The sequence below is a fragment of the Muntiacus reevesi genome, chromosome 14 (assembly GCF_963930625.1).
Source record: "Muntiacus reevesi chromosome 14, mMunRee1.1, whole genome shotgun sequence".
Classification (NCBI taxonomy): Eukaryota; Metazoa; Chordata; class Mammalia; order Artiodactyla; family Cervidae; genus Muntiacus; species Muntiacus reevesi.
This window is the reverse complement of record NC_089262.1, coordinates 53,335,541-53,354,221: the sequence shown is the minus strand read 5'-3', so window position 1 is coordinate 53,354,221 and position 18,681 is coordinate 53,335,541. Positions and strand designations below refer to the sequence as shown.

Genomic DNA, 18,681 nt, shown 5'->3' with positions numbered 1-18,681 from the left:
ATTTATAGTAATACAAGCTTACCTCAGGAAACAAGAATAAATTCAGATAAACAACCAAATCTTATGCCTAAAGCAACATGAACAAACAAAACCCATGGAAGAAATCATAAAATTCAGAACAGAAATAAATGAAATAGAAACAATAGAAAACAATAGAAAAGAAAAATGAAACTAAAAGCTAGTTATTTGCAAAGATAAACAAAACTGATCAAAATTTAGCCAGATTCATCAAAATAACAGGGAGGCCTAAATCAATAAAATTAGGAATGAACAGGTTACAACAGAACCATAGAAATACAAAAGATCATAAGGGAATACTGCAAGACTACTATATGCCAATAAAATGGAAAATGGACAACCAGAAAAAATGGACAAATTCTTAGAAAGGTATAATCTCCCAAGACTGAACTAGGAAGAAATAGAAGATATGAACAGATTGATTACAAATACTAAAATTGAATCTATGATTTAAAACAAAAGTTCAAGATCAGATGGCTTCACAGGTCAATTCTACCAACCATTTAGAGAAGAGTTAAACCTATCCTTCCAAGACTATTCCAAAAAATTGTAGAGGAAGGAACATTTCCAAACTTATTCTATAAGGTCACCATCACTCTGATACCAAAATTAGACAAAGATATTATAAAAAAAAAATACAGGCCAATTTCACTGAAGAACATAGACATAAAAATTCTCAACAAAATACTAGCAAAGCAATCCAGTAATACTTCAAAGGGTCATACAACATGAAAAAGTGAGGTTTATCCCAGGGGTGTAAGGATTTTTTTAAATATCTACAAGTTAATCAGTGTGATACACTACATTAACAAATTGAATAATCTTAATAAATACAGAAAAAGCTTTTGATAAATTTCAACATCCGTTTATGATAAAAACTCTCCAGAAAGTGTGCACAGAGAGGACATACCTCAAAAACACAAAGGCCATATGTGGAAAATCCACAGCTAAAATCACACTCAATGGTGAAAAGTTAAATGCTTTTCTCCAAAGATCAGGAACAAGACAAGGGTGTGTACTCCTGCCACTTTTAGTCAACATAGTTTTGGAAGTCCTAGCCATAGCAATCAGAGAAGAAAAAGAAATAAAAGGAATCCAAGTTGGAAAAGAAGTAAAACTGTCACTCTTTGCATATGACATGATACAATAAATAGACAATCTTAAGTTGCTACCAGAAAAAAACTAGAACTAGAATTCTGTTAAGTCACAGGATACAAACTTAACGCACAGAAATCTTGCATTTTTATACACTAACAATGAAAGATCAGAAAGAGGAATTAAGGAAACAATCTCCTTTAACATCACATCAAAAGAAGAAAACACATATGAATCAATTTACCTAAGGAAGCAAAATAATTGTATTCCAAAAACTGTAAAAAACTGATAAAAGAAACTGAAGATGACACAAACAGATGGAAAAATATACCATGTTCTTTGACTGGAAGAACCAATATTGTAAAATTGAAGATCCTACCCAAGGCAATGTACAAATTCAACACAATCTCTATGAAATTACTAATGGCATTTTTCACAGAACTGGAACAAAAAATTTTACAAGTTGTATGGAAACATCAAAGACCCCAAAGGGCCAAAGCAATCTTGAGAGAGAAGAATGGAGGAATCAGGCTCACTGACTTCAGGTTGTACTCAAAGGCTACAGTAATCAAAACAGTATGATATTGTTACAAAAACAGAAATACAGATCAATGGAATAAGATAGAAATCCCAGAAATAAACCCATGACCTTATGGTTAATTAATATAAGACAAAGGAGGCAAGAATATACATAATAGGAAAAAAGAAATTGCTCAATTGGTGATGCTGGGAAAACAGGATAGCCACATATAAAAGAATGAAATCAGAACATTCCCTAATACCATATACAAAAAGTAAACTCAAAATGGATTAAAGACCTAAATGTAAGGCCAGATAATATAAAACTGTTAGAAGAAAACATAGGGAGAACACTCTTTGACATAAATCACAGCAATATCTTTTTGGATTCATCTCCTGAAGCCATGAAATTAAAACAAAAATAAACAAATGGAACTGAATTCATCTTAAAAACTTTTGGAAAGGAAAGAAATCCATAAACAAAAGGAAAGACAACTTACAGAATGGGAGAAAATATTTGCAAATGAAGCAATTGACAAGTGATTAATCTCCAAAATATATAAGCAGCTTATGTGGCTCAATATCAAAAGAAAGCAATCCAAGTAGAAAATGGGCAGAAGATCTAAACAGACATTTCTCCAATGAACACATCCAGATGGCCAAAAGGCACACTGAAAAGGTGCTCAACATCATGAATCATTAGAGAAACGCAGATCAAACTATAATGAAGTTATCACCTCACACCTGTCATCATCACCGGCCATCATCAAAACATCTACAAACAATAAATGCTGGACAGACTGTGGATAAAAAGCAATCCTTCTACACTGTTGATGGGAATATAAACTGGTGCAGTCACTATGAAGAACTGTATATATGCTCCTTAAAAAACTAAAATTAGAGCTAGCATGTGATTCTAAAATCCCACTCCTGGTCATAAATCTGGAAAAAAACAACAACCCACAATTCAAAAAGATACATGCATGCCAGTGTTTACAGCAGCATAATTTACAATAGCTTAGACATAGAAGCAACCTAAATGTCCAGCTACAGAGGGATAGATAAAGAAGATTAATGCAGTGAAATATTATTCATTCATAAAAAGAATTAAATAATGACATTTGCAATACTTGGATGAACCTAGAGATTATCATTCTTTGGAGTGAAGTAAGGCAAAGACAAATATCAAACGATATCGTATATATGGGCTTCCCTTGTAGCTCAGTCAGTAAAGAATCTGCCGGTAGTGCAGGAGACCCGGGTTTGATCCCTGGGTTGGGAAGATCCCCTGGAGAAGGAAATGGTGACCCACTCCAGTATCCTTGCCTGGAAAATTTCATGGACAGAGGAGCCTGGTGGGCTGCAGTCCATGGTGTCGCAAAGAGTCGGGCATGACTGAGCGACTAACACTTACTTACTTATTGCATATATGTGGAATCTAAAAAAAAATGATACAAATGAACTTACATATAAAACAGAAATTGACCTACAGATAGAGAAAACAAACTTACAGTTACCAAAGGGGAATGTAAAGGGGGTGGGAGAATTAGGAGTTTGGAATTACCATAGATACACTAACATATAGATAACCGACAAGGACCTGCTGTATAGCATGGGGAACTTTACACAATATTTTGTAATAACCCATAAGGGAAAAGAATCTGAAAAAAGACATGCATGTACATGTAACCGAACCACTTTGCAGTACACCTAAAAGTGACACATTATAAATCAGCTATACTTCAATACATTTTTTTAAATACAAAAGGAAATATTGGTTTGGCTTTTTTACATACAAAAAATAAGTCTAAATCAATTCCCAATAAGTTTATGGGATGACAACAATTTTCATGATGCAGCCTGGATATGTAAGTCTTCTTCTGGATTCTAGAAATGTCTTCTTGACAAATAAATAAAACCATAAAATTATAATAATATAGTGAATGGAAAAACATTTTCTTATTTTCAAAAGTGCGAGATTGAAGCTAGATTCCTTAACATTGAAGGTATACAAATGTCTTTTTGTTTGAGGAAATACTTTAATAGACCTTCTGATTATGTGGAGATAGGTATCAAGATTAGTCTAGAAAAAGGATTTCAGAATGGGAGAGGATAAGAGAAAGAGAGGACTAAATTCCCTTCATTACAAAAAACAGGAATTTTGGAGTTGAAACTGGACATTGAGATCTCAGAGGAAAAGAGATGAGAGACAGAGATATGGAAGCAGAATGGAAGGGTGGGCTTAAACCAATTAGAACAGAATAAACCAGAACATGTGCCCATAGGAGGCTGGCTGAAGAGACAAAGAATAAAGATATTTAATATTCAATTTTATAAAGTTTCTAGTTCTGTTGATAAATACTCAACAACAGTTATCCCTAAGTCCTTAGTAAAAGATTGCTATATATTCTAGTCTTGAGGTATTGGTAACTGAGTAACATAGAAACATCCTCTTCTACATTCTTACTCTGTGCAAGCTTGGAGTGAAAGAAGAAAGCCATCTACAGTATTAAGAAATGAGATGACAGGAAATGGACATTCTCCCCCAAGCACACACTCTCCAGAAACTGTCAGAAATACTATAGTGAATCTTAGCCTTCTCACTTTATAGCCATGAGGGCTCACCAGTTTGTTCACGTATTAAAGGAAGTAACAATACTGGGGGCTCTGAAGACATGGATATACTACAACATAAATTTATGAAGAAGAGGTCTTTCTATAAGTCGGTATATACAGTTGATTATCATTATCTGTGGTATTTACATTTTATAAAGTCATTATGAACATCAAATTAGCAAATACTGAATCAATACTTCCAGAAGGAATACAGGATCAGGTTCCTTTGAGCCTCTGGTCACAACATCTCATCAATAGATCAATACATAACCATGCTGAATGTGTGTTTCTGTTTAAAGTCACCTTGATTAAACAAAAAGGGGGTAAAAATAGACCATGAAAAGGACACTCATGTATAGTATGAGAACTGAAATAAGAAGGCAGAACACTGCCTTATTTGGTCTCAGCTGGGAACATGCACATCAGGCAATTCAATTTTTTTTGTCATTCTCTGTGAGTGCATGAATGACCATGAAAGCACTGTGATTACTGATTTCAGGGATATAAATAAATTTCACTGTGTTGTTAAATTCATAAATATGGAACCCATGAATAATATGGATCTACTGAATCAGTTATTCAATGTCTTTTATAAGACAGGCTTTCTTCATCTTCCAACTTCACCTTTCATTCTTCCTATGCATAACTGCACTGCAATATGAATACCCTGGGTTCCTTCTTATACTTAATTTGTATCTTGTTCATGAGGCCAAGTTTGTATTTGATTCATACTCTTAGATTCCTCTAGGAATGCCCTTTCTACTCCCCTTCCATTAATTAATATTTTCCCTTCTGAGCCCAATGAAAAATTCATTTTGTTGAGAAACATTTACCTGCCTCAATCTAGTGTTCCTTGTAAGTCAGCATATTGTTTCAGTGGCTATATCTGTATAAGTCAGATTTATACTGATCAACACAGTTGCTTTGTGTATGTTCTCTGGATGCTTTAAAATTATATTTTTTCTATTTAGATAGTAAAGGCTTAGACTGTGTCTTTTAATTAGTCTTTATTTCCTCTTTGTCAAATATACATTTGGAATCAAAGATGTCAAACCATTAACACTCTGATTTTCAAATGCAGTTTAACCAAGTCTCATTAAATGAGACTGTGTGAGAAATAGTAGATAAATTACGTATCTTAAGGCAAATGATGATTTCCTGAAGTATTTGGAGTGTTGTGTTAAAGGTCTGCACTTGCCCTATGCTATATGGGAAAAGCATAATTCTTTAAAAAGGTACAGAAGAAGAAATGATAGAAAGCATGTGAGGTATTTGCTATCTTTTGACCCACTGTTCTACTTTTTAGGAAGATTTAGAGATGTTTTTATTACTTTATGCATTTGAAGATCATTCACTTTTTTTTTTGGAAACTGGGAAATATGTATTTTCTTCCTGCATATAGGCCACATGACATTTTCTGTTCTTCTTTTACCCCAATTAATTTCAACTTACTTCCCTTTCCAAAATGTTTTTACTGCTATGCTTGCTAGACTCTGTACTTTTCCTCTCTGTTGCTTCTTTTTATGGCTTCAATAGTATTTTTTCATCTTATTTAAAAAATTAGAATCTAAACTTTTCCAACATTCATAATTTTCTCTACTCAACCTGCCTTCCCACTGTGATATTATCAGTACAAAATTCTTTCAAATATTGTTCTTAGATTCTCAAACTGAATAATAAAAAGTGCTACGATTTTGTAAATAAATAAAATAACCTCACAGAAAACAGATGATAATTCTAATTCAACTGGCCTCAAAAACTGTATCTGAGGATTTAGCTTAGCTGTTTTCAAATCCAATAACTACAAGTTACTTCATTAAAAACTATGGAAATAAAGTGTTGCTACTTCTCTACACTCAATTAGATTTCTTTATACCCAATTATCTAATTCCAATCCCTGTGAGAGGATAAAACATCAACATCAAGCTTAGCTATAAGATTTATTTTAGTGAACAGAGTATGAATGGAAGTGATGAAAATCTTGTCTAATCAGATTTTTTAAGTCATTGCATCAGAAGGCTATGACTTTTACTGGGTCCTAATAACATCATGTAAAAGATAGTGGCTGCTCCATCATTCTAGTACTTAGGGTTAAAAAGTCACTAAAGTAGAGCAACAGCCAACACATAACAAAAAAGAAATAAATCTCTGTTGTTCGTAAGCCACTGAGATTTAGGGGTAGTCTGTCATTTCACTAACATAGTAATTAATACCAAAATTGGTATCAGGAATTACATACTTCTGTAATACAGAGTGGTGTAACTTAGTGAGATAACTGTTAGTGGCTGGAAAAATGGCAACCCATGTCATGTAATTGTGATGCATTTAGTAAAATTGTCATTTGTGGTAAGCTGAAAGGCCTATGTTGAGCAAAACAAGCATAGGGACAGTAATAATATCTTGGTTGCTATTGGCTTCATTTACCATGGTACAACAAGCAAGAGGTGAGTTTAGAAAGAACTGATCTGGCTTCAAGCATCAATGGAGGGACAAGGAGAGAATTCAGAAATTCTATGACTTGGAGGTTGAAATAAACAATTTCTTCTCATACTCATCCAGTGAAAGATAAGGTTAACAAAAGCTCTCAGAACCAAAGGCTGACTTAAGGTCAAACCAACCAACTACATAACTATCAGATCCCTACAGACCTGTTATACTCTATAAATTAAAAGTGGCACCCAATAATATTTTAGATTAAACATGGCCCTTATAAATCCTTGCACAAAGTGGATCAAAGAAAAGAGACTATGTATGTTTTCTCATGAAAGTCTGATAAACCAAGGATGCTAGTAATCAAGTCTAAAGAGGTCTGAGTATGTCTTCAAAACAACTACGGGTGTGAATACTGACACATGTAGACACTGGAAGAAAATGGATAAAACGCCAAGTTCTAGACATCATACTGACAAGATTATATTTAGCACTGACTAAGAGAGACTAGAACTTTTTGAGACTTAAAATGACATTTGGCCTCAATATGCTTTGGAAATTAAGCAGGCAGACAAAGCTGCTCAGCTCTAAACAGACATACACTTGAAATAGCTTCCTCTGATACGGCCCAGGAAGATACTAAGAAATGATGGGCTACCCAAAAGTCAGAGTCAAAAGCCATGGAGGCAATGAACTAGGGAGCTAACGCTAGAGAACAGAATCAGAATTTAAAAAACAAAACAAAACAAAAAGAAGTACTTCCTATTCCAGTGTAGGAAACCTTTGCAATATATGTCCAGTGTGATTTCAAAACTGCAAATCACCAGTGATTCTTACGTGGTTCTCGTTTTTCCTTTTCTGAACTGGAATTATTTTGATTATCCTATCCCCATTCCAGCACTGTACACTGGATATGTGTTGGGCAGATAATTTGTCACTTTAGTTTCTAGCCCACTGGATCAAGTAGGGTAAGAAATCCAGACTTAACAGAAAAACTATGATCAAACCTTAACATTTGTGTCTGGGGTAGGACTTAGGAGTATCCATTAGGAGAGTGGGTGTTCTCATGTGTAAGAGGGAAAAGCAAATATTTCTGACAAAGTGGGTCACAGATATAATAGGTAGTATTTGTGGTAAGTTGTATTATTGCTCTCAATTATTTGTTCTCACTCTCCACAAAAAGAAAAAAAATTGTTAGTTTTCTGTTCCAATAACTTCAGGGTTGGCCATTTGATATGTTTTGGCCAATAGAAAGTAGGTGGAAGTACTGTGTGTCAACCCTGAGTAGAAACTTTATGAGTCAGCCTTTGGTTCTTCCATGAGTCTCCTCTGCCAAGAAAATTGTATTTCCCAGAATAATCTGATCAAAACCATTTAAGATATCAAGAAAAAAGTAATTTGAAAATTGTAATATACTTTTTTATGATAGGACATAAATATTATATAGCAAATAGTTAATTAAAATTTCTTTAAAAGCAAACACAGTTCTAATTTCCAATTGATTTATTTTAAAAGTTTCCCTGCTGAATATGGAGCCATATGTCTGAACATTAACCTAAAGGAAGAAATTGTCAGAAAGTCCTTTAACATAAATATTTTTTTCAAATCTAAATGTTCTTTAACAAATATGGAATAAAAAATAAGATAGTTAATCAGAAGCCATCTGCAAATTCCAAAATTTAAAAATCATCTCCTTAGTTATTTGGCTAGTTTTCAGAAACTAAATATAAAGTCACTGAAAGTAAAATATTACAAGACTCAGTAAACTAAATTCAAATTTGAAATTTTGATTGTTGTAGGTCAAAGTTCATAAAAGATCATGTCCCTGTTGGCTCAGAGCTAAAGAATATACCTGTAATATGGGGGACCTGGGTTTAATTCCTGGGTTGAGAAGATTCCCCGGGAGATGGGAATGGATACCCACTCCAGTATTCTTGCCTAGAGAACTTGATGGACAGAGGAGCCTGGAGGGCTACAGTCTATGGGGTTGCAAAGAGTTAGACACCACTAATTGACTAACAAATACACACAAGGTTCATAATGCTTATCAGGATTCAACAATTGCCACGAATTTGCAATTCTAACTGTATTTATAGTGTATTGAATAAATTTAAATAAACTGGGTTTGACAGTTCATTTTTGTTGTTCTTGCTGTTATTCAGTAGGAAGGGCAGGCAAAACAGTACTTTCTGGAATTGTATTTTTTTTCCCCACTCACCACTGAATCTTACTGCTTTTACAATGCACATACAGCACTATGAGAGAAGGATTATTTTTTAAGAAACATGTGAACAAACAGGAAGACCCTAAGCAACCTGGAATTTAGCTTTCTGGAACTCTCAGGGTTTGGCATTGTCTCTGAGAATGAATCAGTAATTTTCACAAAATTATTGGTAATGCTTGAGAACAATGAGAATTGAGGTTTGCCATACTGTTCTTATTTAATTTTGTTTTTATGTGTAAAATTTACCATGGAATAATAAAAGTAAATTAATAGTTTTTATTATAATTGTGTTTCTGTTCTTTTATTCTTGAGTTTCAAAGCTTTTACCCATGCATTTAAAAATTTTTACTTGGGCCATATATATTTAATAATGTCTTACTTCATTATTAACCACAGGATTTAACAAAATCATCCAAGAAGAGTCAGGTTTTAATATAATGTAAAGTCATACTCTGGTTGCATGTTACTGCCTATAAAAGGATGAACCTTTCTGTGAATACTGACAAGCAACAGAATTTTTTAAAAAATAAAAAAGATAAAATAATTTTAAAATATCCTGAATAAAAACTGTGACCAAAAAAAAAAAACAAACAAAACCAGATCAGTGAACAAGGGATACAGTAAGGAAAAGAGGTAGTAATGTATAGAGAGAAAAATTTCTAGCAAATAAAATGACCCTCTACATAGTGCACCTAAAGCATTAAAGCATCTCTTTTCTATGTGTGCAAGGAGGGGGAAGACAGGACTTAATGGGAGAATCCAGTGACTGTGCCACAATCGATAGTATTTAAATGCTCGAGATCTGGGCCTTAGATGTTTAATCTGCAGATATCTGAACACTGCATTTCCTTAGATCAGTGATTCCTCAAAGATAAGTACTCATGAACATTTGCTTTTGTGCTTAAGAGAAATGATGTCCAAATTCCAAAACAGAATGACTGATCAAAATCTTCTGGGCTAAGGTTTGGAAAAACATACTTTTAAAAGATGATCCTAACATACACCTCTGGTTAAGAATCATCAGCCTTGGAGGCTAGTTACAGGGTAAATTTAAAATTTTTTATAATAGTATATCAAATGATAAATAAGAACATTTGGCATTTTAAAATCAAAAGTCTGTTTTAAAATATTCTCTATAATTAAATAATAAAGGTTAAAGAAAGACAACTAGATTAATGCTTTAATTTGTGCATTTGTATTTGTGTGTGTGTGTAATAATAACCCTGTAACTACTGAGGTCATAGGATGATGACTAGTCTGATAAAAATGAAGGCATTATATATATTTTATTTTTGGAATGATATTCCTCAATAAAAATATTTCACTGTTTTAAAGTCATAGGGCTTAGTTATAAGAAAATACTCTTTTATATAATAAAACTTTCAACAAAACATAAATACATATTTCATTACCATAAACTGATACACACTTTTTCTTTTTTTACAACTTTTTAACTTTCTTATTTTCTTCTCATTTCAAGAAACCAAGTTTGTAAGCTTACTCCCAAAGACTGAATAAGAAACTCACCTCTGAAGTTAAGATAATTTTCCGCTGCTATGGGCCAACACTGATTTTTATTTTTTATTACTTTCAAACAGTTTTAAGAAACTTTCCCAAGAAAAAGAAATTCCACCCAAATATGGAAGGACTTAAAAAAGTTGGAATTAAAAGTGAACACAGTCAAAGTAATTTAGTCTACAGAGAGAACAGACTGGACACATAAACCTTAGAATTTTCTATAATGCACTGAAATACATAATAATAAAAAATAACAAGGTATTTTGTGAGAAAATTTCCAGAATATTTCTATACAAAACAAAACAAAAAACTATGAAGAGAAACTAAGCCATTTCAACCAATGTACAAAATATTAAAAGAATAACATTATTTGGACCTGAACCATTTGATAAGAGTAATAAACACAATAATTTATATTCATTATTTTATTTTTGTTTCAGTCCTGAACTGTTATTTCTAGTTATTTTTTGAACTATTATTTCATTAAAGTTGTTATTGACTGAAATGCACGTCCAATGTATTTTTTATATACATATTACTATCGTTATAATATCTGGCAACATTTTGCCATCCTGAAGAATGGCAACCCACTCCAGTATTCTTGTCTGGAAAATTCCATGGAGAGAGAAGTCTGGTGGACTACAGTTCATGGAGTTGCAGAGAGTCAGACACGACTGAGTAACTAGCACACACAATAAAGATAGCTTATCTCTGTATAAGTAACAAGGTATAGGTAGAAAAGTCACCCTTTTTCAACTGGAAAACCAAACAGGTGGTATGTGAGAACTTCATAAACAGGAGAAAAACATTCCCATTCATAGTAAAACCTCCATTTCAAGAGAAGTACAGAAGATAATACCATCTATGGCCAAGTAGCCAGTGTAGATCTTGCGGGGAGGGTGGCAGCAGCTCTATTTATATATTTCTCCAAAGTCTTGGACAAGAGCACAAAGGTTGCAAAAACATACATATTACATATGTAACAGCATGTTTAATATTCATTATTAATTCTTTTCCTTGTTTTTATTTGTTTCTCTTATCCTGCTTCCAGGTACTGTGAGCTATGGCTCTCCCCAGTCACCCAACCCTCCGAATAGAAATGCATTCTACATATGATATTTTTCATAAATATCAGGGGATTCACAGACACCTTAAAAAGCTTGAACACCAATTAAAAACTTCTTTTACCACACAGATAGAATTTTCAGCTCAGTTCAGTCTCTCAGTCGTGTCCGACTCTTTGCGACCCCTAGACTACAGCATGCCAGGCCTCCCTGTCCATCACCAACTCCCGGAGTTTATTCAAACTCAGGTCCATTGAGTTGGTGATGTCATCCAACCATCTCATCCTGTCGTCCCCTTCTCTTTCCGCCCTCAACCCTTCCCAGCATCAGGGTCTTATCAAATGAGTCAGCTCTTCCCATCAGATGGCCAAAATATTGGAGTTTCAGCTTCAGCATCAGTCCTTCCAATGAATATTCAGGACTGATTTCCTTTAGGATGGACTGGTTGGATCTCCTCGCAGTCCAAGGGACTCTCAAGAGTCTTCTCCAACACCACAGTTCAAAAGCATCAATTCTTCGGCGCTCAGCTTTCTTTACAGTCCAACTCTCACATCCATACATGACTACTGGAAAAACAGTAGCCTTGACTAGATGGAACTTCGCTGGCAGAGTAATGTTTCTGCTTTTTAATATGCTGTCTAGGTTGACCATAACTTTCCTTCCAACGAGCAATCGTCTTCTAATTTCATGGCTGCAGTTACGATCTGCAGTAATTTTGGAGTCCCCCAAAATAAAGTCTGCCACTGTTTCGCCATCTATTTCCCACGAAGAGATGGGACCAGATGCCATGATCTTAGATTTCTGAATGTTGAGCTTTAAGCCAACATTTTCAGTCTCTTCTTTCACTTTCATCAAGAGGCTCTTTAGTTCTTCTTAACTTTCTGCCATAAAGGTGTTGTCATCTGCATATCTGAGGTTACTGATATTTCTCCTGGCAATCTTGATTCCAGCTTGTGCTTCTTCCACTCTAGAATATCTCAGGATGTACTCAGCATGTAAGTTAAATAAGCAGGGTGACAATATACAGCTTTGACATACTCCTTTTCCTATTTGGAACCAGCCTGTTGTTCCATGTTTAGTTCTAACTGTTGCTTCCTGACATGCATACAGATTTCTCAGGAGGTAGTTCAGGTGGTCTGGTATTCCCATCTCTTTCAGAATTTTCCACAGTTTATTGTGATCCACACAGTCAAAGGCTTTGGCATGGACAATAAAATAGAACTACATGTTTTTCTGGAACTCTCCTGTTTTTTTGATGTACCAACAGATGTTGGCAATTTGATCTCTGGTTCCTCTACCTTTTATAAAACGAGCATGAACATCTGGAAATTCACAGTTCATGTATTGCTGAAGTCTGGCTTGGAGAATTTTGAGCATTACTTTAGTTTGAGAGATGAGTGCAATTGTGCAGTAGTTTGCGCATTCTTTGGCACTGTCTTTCTTTGGGAATTGAATGAAAAATGACCTTTTCCAGTCCCATCACCACTGCTGAGTTTTCCAAATTTGTTGGCATATTGAGTCCACCACTTTCACAGCATCATCTTTTAGGATTTGAAATAGCTCAACTGGAATTCCATCACCTCCACTAGCTTTGTTCGTAGCGATGCTTCCTAAGGCCCACTTGACTTCGCATTCCAGGATGTCTGGCTTTAGGTGAGTGATCACACTATTGTGATTATCTGGGTCGTGAAGATTTTTTTGAATAGTTTTTCTGTGTATTCTTGCCATCTCAGCTTAATATCTTCTGCTTCTGTTAGGTACATACCATTTCTGTCCTTTATTAAGCCCATCTTTACATGAAATGTTCCCTTGGTATCTCCAATTTTCTTGAAGATATCTCTAGTCTTTCCCATTGTATTGTTTTCCTCTATTTCTTTGCACTGATCAGTGAGGAAGGTTTTCTTATGTCTCTTTGCTATTCTTTGGAACTCTGCATTCAGATGGGTATATCTTTCCTTTTCTCCTTTGCTTTTCACTTCTCTTCTTTTCACAGCTATTTGGAAGGCCTCCTCAGGCAGCTATTTTGCTTTTTTGCATTTATTTTTCTTGGGGATGGTCTTGATCCCTGTCTCCTGTACAATGTCACGAACCTCTGTCCATAGTTCATCAGGCACTCTATCAGATCTAGTCCCTTAAATCTATTTTTCACTTCCACTGTATAATCGTAAGGGATTTGATTTAGGTCATACCTGAATGGTCTAGTGCTTTATCCCTCCTTTCTTCACTTTAAGTCTGAATTTGGCAATAAGGAGTTCATGACCTGAGCCACAGTCAGCTCCCAGTCTTGTTTTTGCTGACTGTATAGAGCTTCTCCATCTTTGGCAGAAAGAATTTTAATCCTAAAATTTGACAGAATTTTAGTCCCAAGTGAACAAAATTTGTTATACTCAACTATCTAAAGCTACTAATGTTAAGTCAAACATCTATAAGAATACAGTGGAAGAGACAAATAGATTCAAGGGATTAGATCTCATAGACTGAGTGCCTGAAGAACTATGGATGGAGGTTTGCGACGTTGTACTAGAGGCAGTGATCAAGACCATTGCCAAGAAAAAGAAACCCAAAAAGTCAAAATGACTGTCTGAGGATGCGTAACAATAGCTATGAAAAGAAGAGATGAGAAAGGCAAAGGAAAAATGGAAAGATATACCCATTTGAATGCATAGTTCCAAAGAATAGCAAGGAGAGATAAGAAAGCCTTCCTCAGTGATAAATGCAAAGCAGTGGAGGAAAACAATCCAATGGGAAAGACTAGAGATCTCTCAAGAAAACTAGAGTTACCAAGAGAATATTTCATGCAAAGATGGGCTCAATAAAGGACATAAACACTAGGATCTAACAGAAGCAGAAGATACTAAGATGAGGTGTCAAGAATACACAAAACTATTCAAAAAAGATCTTCATGACCCAGATAATCACAATAGTGTGATTACTCACCTAGAGCCAGACATCCTGGAATGTGAAGTCAAGTGGGCCTTAGGAAGTATCACTACGAACAAAGCTAGTGGAGGTGATGGAATTCCAGTTGAGCTATTTCAAATCCTGACGGATGATGATGTGAAAGTGGTGGATTCAATATGTCAAAAAATTTGGAAAATTCGGCAGTGGCCAGAGGACCGGAAAAGGTCACTATTCACTCCAATCCCAAAGAAAGGCAGTGCCAAAGAATGTGCAAACTAACCCATAATTGCACTCATCTCACAAACTAGTAAATTAATGCTCAAAATTCTCCAAGCCAGGCTTCAACGGTACTTGAACCGTGTACTTCCAGATGTTCATGCTCGTTTTAGAAAAGGCAGAGGAACCAGAGATCAAATTGCCAACATCTGTTGGATCATGGAAAAAGCAGGAGAGTTCCAGAATAACATCTACTTCTGCTTTATTGACTACGGCAAAGCCTTTGACTGTGTGGGTCACAACAAACTGTGGAAAATTCTTCAAGAGATGGGATGGGAATACCAGACCACCTGACCTGCCTCCTGAGAAAACTGCATTCAGGTCAGGAAACAACAGTTATAACTAGACGTGGTACAACAGACGGGTTCCATATCAGTAAAGAAATATATCCAGGCTGTATATTGTCACCCTATCTATTTAACTTATATGCAGAGTACATCATGAGAAATCCTAGAGTGGATGAAGCACAAGCTATAATCAAGATTGCCGGGAGAGATATCAATAACCTCAGATATGCAGATGATACCACTCTTATGGAAGAAAGCAAAGAAGAACTAAAGAGCCTCTTGATGAAAGTGGAAGAGGAGACTGAAAATGTTGGCTTAAAGTTCAACATTCAGAAAACTAAGATCATGGCATCTGGTCCCATCGCTTCTTGGCAAATAGATGGGGAAACAGTCATAGACTTTATTTTCTTGGGCTCCAAAATCACTGCAGATGGTGTCTGCAGCTATGAAATTAAAAGATGCTTGTTCCTTTGGAAGAAAAGTTATGACCAACCTAGGCAGCATATTAAATAGCAGAGACAGTACTTTGCCAACAAAGGTCCATCTGGTCAAAGCTATTGTTTTTCCAGTAGTCATGTATGGATGTGAGAGTTGGACTATAAAGAAAGCTGAGCGCCGAAGAATTGATGCTTTTGAACTGTGGTGTTGGAGAAGACTCTTGAGAGTCCCTTGGACTGCAAGGAGATCCAACCAGTCCATCCTAAAGGAAATCAATACTGAATATTCATTGGAATGACTGATGCTGAAGCTGAAACTCCAATATTTTGGCCACCTGATACGAAGAGCTGACTTATTTGAAAAGACCCTGATGCTGGGAAAGATTGAAGGTGGGAGCAGAAGGGGATGACAGAGGATGAGATGATTGGATGGCATCGCTGACTCAGTGGACCTGAGGTTGAGTAAACTCTGGGAATTGGTGATGGACAGGGAGGCCTGGCAAGCTGTAGTCCATGGGGTCACAAAGATAGGACACGACTGAGCAAATGAACTGATATACATGGACGTATATCCATGTCAGCCATACTCAATGACACCATTCTGAACTACACCTTTTGTTCAACTCCTATTTTTTTACTGACAAACAAAATCAGAAATGAAACAATACGGGATAAATATCAGGCTGTCAGTCCTGACATGTCAGGAGTCTTTCTCAAGCCTTACTTGAAAAATTTTACTTTTTGTGAAATTAGGTGCTCTACAGATCTTCTCTATGTGTACTGTTCATTTTCAAGTTACTATATACTGTAGTCTGATAGAGCCAGTAGTCACATTAGGAAAAAAGGTATTGGAATCTAAGTATATTACAAATATACCAATATTCAAGTTTCTGAAAATATTCATATTTCTGCTATTGGCAGAAGAAAGCAATGGGAGTGAGGAAGTAACTGGAAGTGGCTAAAAGCTCAATACCTCACACCTACCATTTCTATATAACTTTTACCCATGAAACAGGGGTCAGAAATATTATGTTTAACCATTATATAATTACTTCAGAGAGTGCATAGCACATAGAATATGCTCAGAAAATACATGTAAACTTAGAGAATATTAATATTGGTAAAGGAGAAAAATATACTTGTCATGTGGGTAGGACTCTAGAAAAACACTTCAGGCAGACACAAGAAAGTCAAATAAAAATAACGTCAATGTCTAAATTTGGATTCATTAGCTGGAGTTCTCCAGGATGCAGAGCCTGAGGCAAAAGTTTATATGCCACTATTTTATTAGGGAGTGCAGAGGTGAGAAAAAAAGTCAGATACACGAAAAGGGAGAACAAACATGAGGAGATAAAATTTCTCAGTAGACATTTAACTGGTATCAAGTACAGTCTTCAGACCCTGATGCTGGGAGGGATTGGGGGTAGGAGAAGAAGGGGACGACAGAGGATGAGATGGCTAGATGGCATCACTGACTTGATGGACATGAGTTTGAGTAAACTCCGGGACTTAGTGATGGACAGGGAGGCCTGGCATGCTGCGATTCATGGGGTCGCAAAGAGTGGGACATGACTGAGCGACTGAACTGAACTGAAGAGTCTTCAGAAAGAGTCTATGTCCCAACTGTATGTAGTATAGCCTATTTAGGGATAAAGATGAAAGAATTTATCTTCTGGTGCCCATCTCCTACTCATCCAGAGTTTGCCCTAGGGAGTACTGACACCTCCCCACAGCCACGTTACACACACGTGAGGACCAGCTGAGTCTCACTGCATGTCACGCTTCAGTGGCAGGAAAGGAGCCCCAGTATGGAAAGACTATTAATCTGCTTGTTGGGGTAGTTGCTGGGAGTGCCCAGCTGAACTGTCCTCTGAGACGGTGGCTAGGCCAGAAAAGTGACCAAAGGCCTGGAGATAAGTGAGAGGCTAAGAGGATTTCTGAGGCACAAATAAATATACTTTAGTACATTCATATAATGAAATACTACTCTGCAATAAAGAATACAAATTACTCATACACAGTCTTTATTATATAGAGGTATGTTCCCTCTTTGCCTACTTTCTGAAGAATTTCTTTTTAATCAAAAATGGACGCTGAATTTGATTAAAAGCTTTTTCTGAATCTATTGAGATGATCATATGGTTTCTATTCTTCAATTTGTTAATGTGGTGTATCACACCTAATGATTTGTGGATATTGAAAAGTCCTCACATCCCTGGGATAAACCCAACTCTATCATGGTATATGATCTGTTTAATGTCTTGTTGGATTGGTTGGGTAGTATTTTGTTAAGGATTTTTGTGCCTATATTCATTAGTGATACTGACCTGTAATTTTCTTTTTGTTTTTTTGGTAAGATATTTGTCTTGTTTTGGTATCAAAGAGTGATGGTGGCCTCACAAGATGACTCTGAAAGTGTTTTTTCCTCTGCAATTTTCTGGAAAAGTTTCAGAAGGATAGGTGTTAACTCTTCTCTAAATGTTGGGTAGAATTCACTTGTGGAGACATCTGGTCCTAAACTTTTGTTTGTTGGGAGCTTGTACATTACTGATTCAGTTTCAGTACTGGTAACTGATCTGTCCATATTTTCTACTTCCTCCTGGTTCAGTCTTGGGAGATTGTACCTTTCTAAGAATTTGCCCTTTTCTTCTAGGTTGCACATTTTATTGGTACATAGTTGCTCACAGTAGTTTCTTATGATCCTTTACATTATTGTGGTGGTGTAACTTTTCCTTTTTCATTTCTGATTTTATTTTTTTGGGCCCTGCTCAATATCACTAATTATTAGAGAAATGCAAATAAAAACTACAGTGAGGTACCACCTTACACTGGTTAGAATGGCCATCATCAAAAAGTCTACAATAATAAATGCTGGAGAGAGTTTAGAGAAAATGGAATCCTCCTACACTGTTCGTGAGAATGTAAACTGGTGCAGATGCTACGGAGTACAGTAAGAAGGTTCCTTACATCACTAAGAATAGAATTACCATATGATCCAGCAATACCACTCCTGGGCACTTTTCAGGAAAAGAGAAAAACTCTAAATCAAAGAATCACATGTACCCCAATGTTCACAGCAACACTATCTAAAGGAGACATGGTATGCACACCCACACACAGGGACATTACTCGGACAGAAGGAAGAATGAAACCTGTCATGTGCAGCAACATGGATGGACCTAGAAATTATCGTACTACATTAAGTAAGTCAGAAAGAGAAAGACAAACATCATATTATCACTTATTGAACGTGAAAGTGAAAGTGTCAGTCACTCAGTCGTGTCCAACTCTTTGCA

At 35.8% G+C, this 18,681-nt stretch overlaps 1 protein-coding gene across 3 annotated transcripts in view; it reads right to left on the bottom strand.

The window, feature by feature from the left end:
* RNF180 (ring finger protein 180) overlaps positions 1-18,681 on the bottom strand; it is a 264,764-nt gene that overhangs the window by 99,769 nt on the left and 146,314 nt on the right. The window lies entirely within an intron of this gene.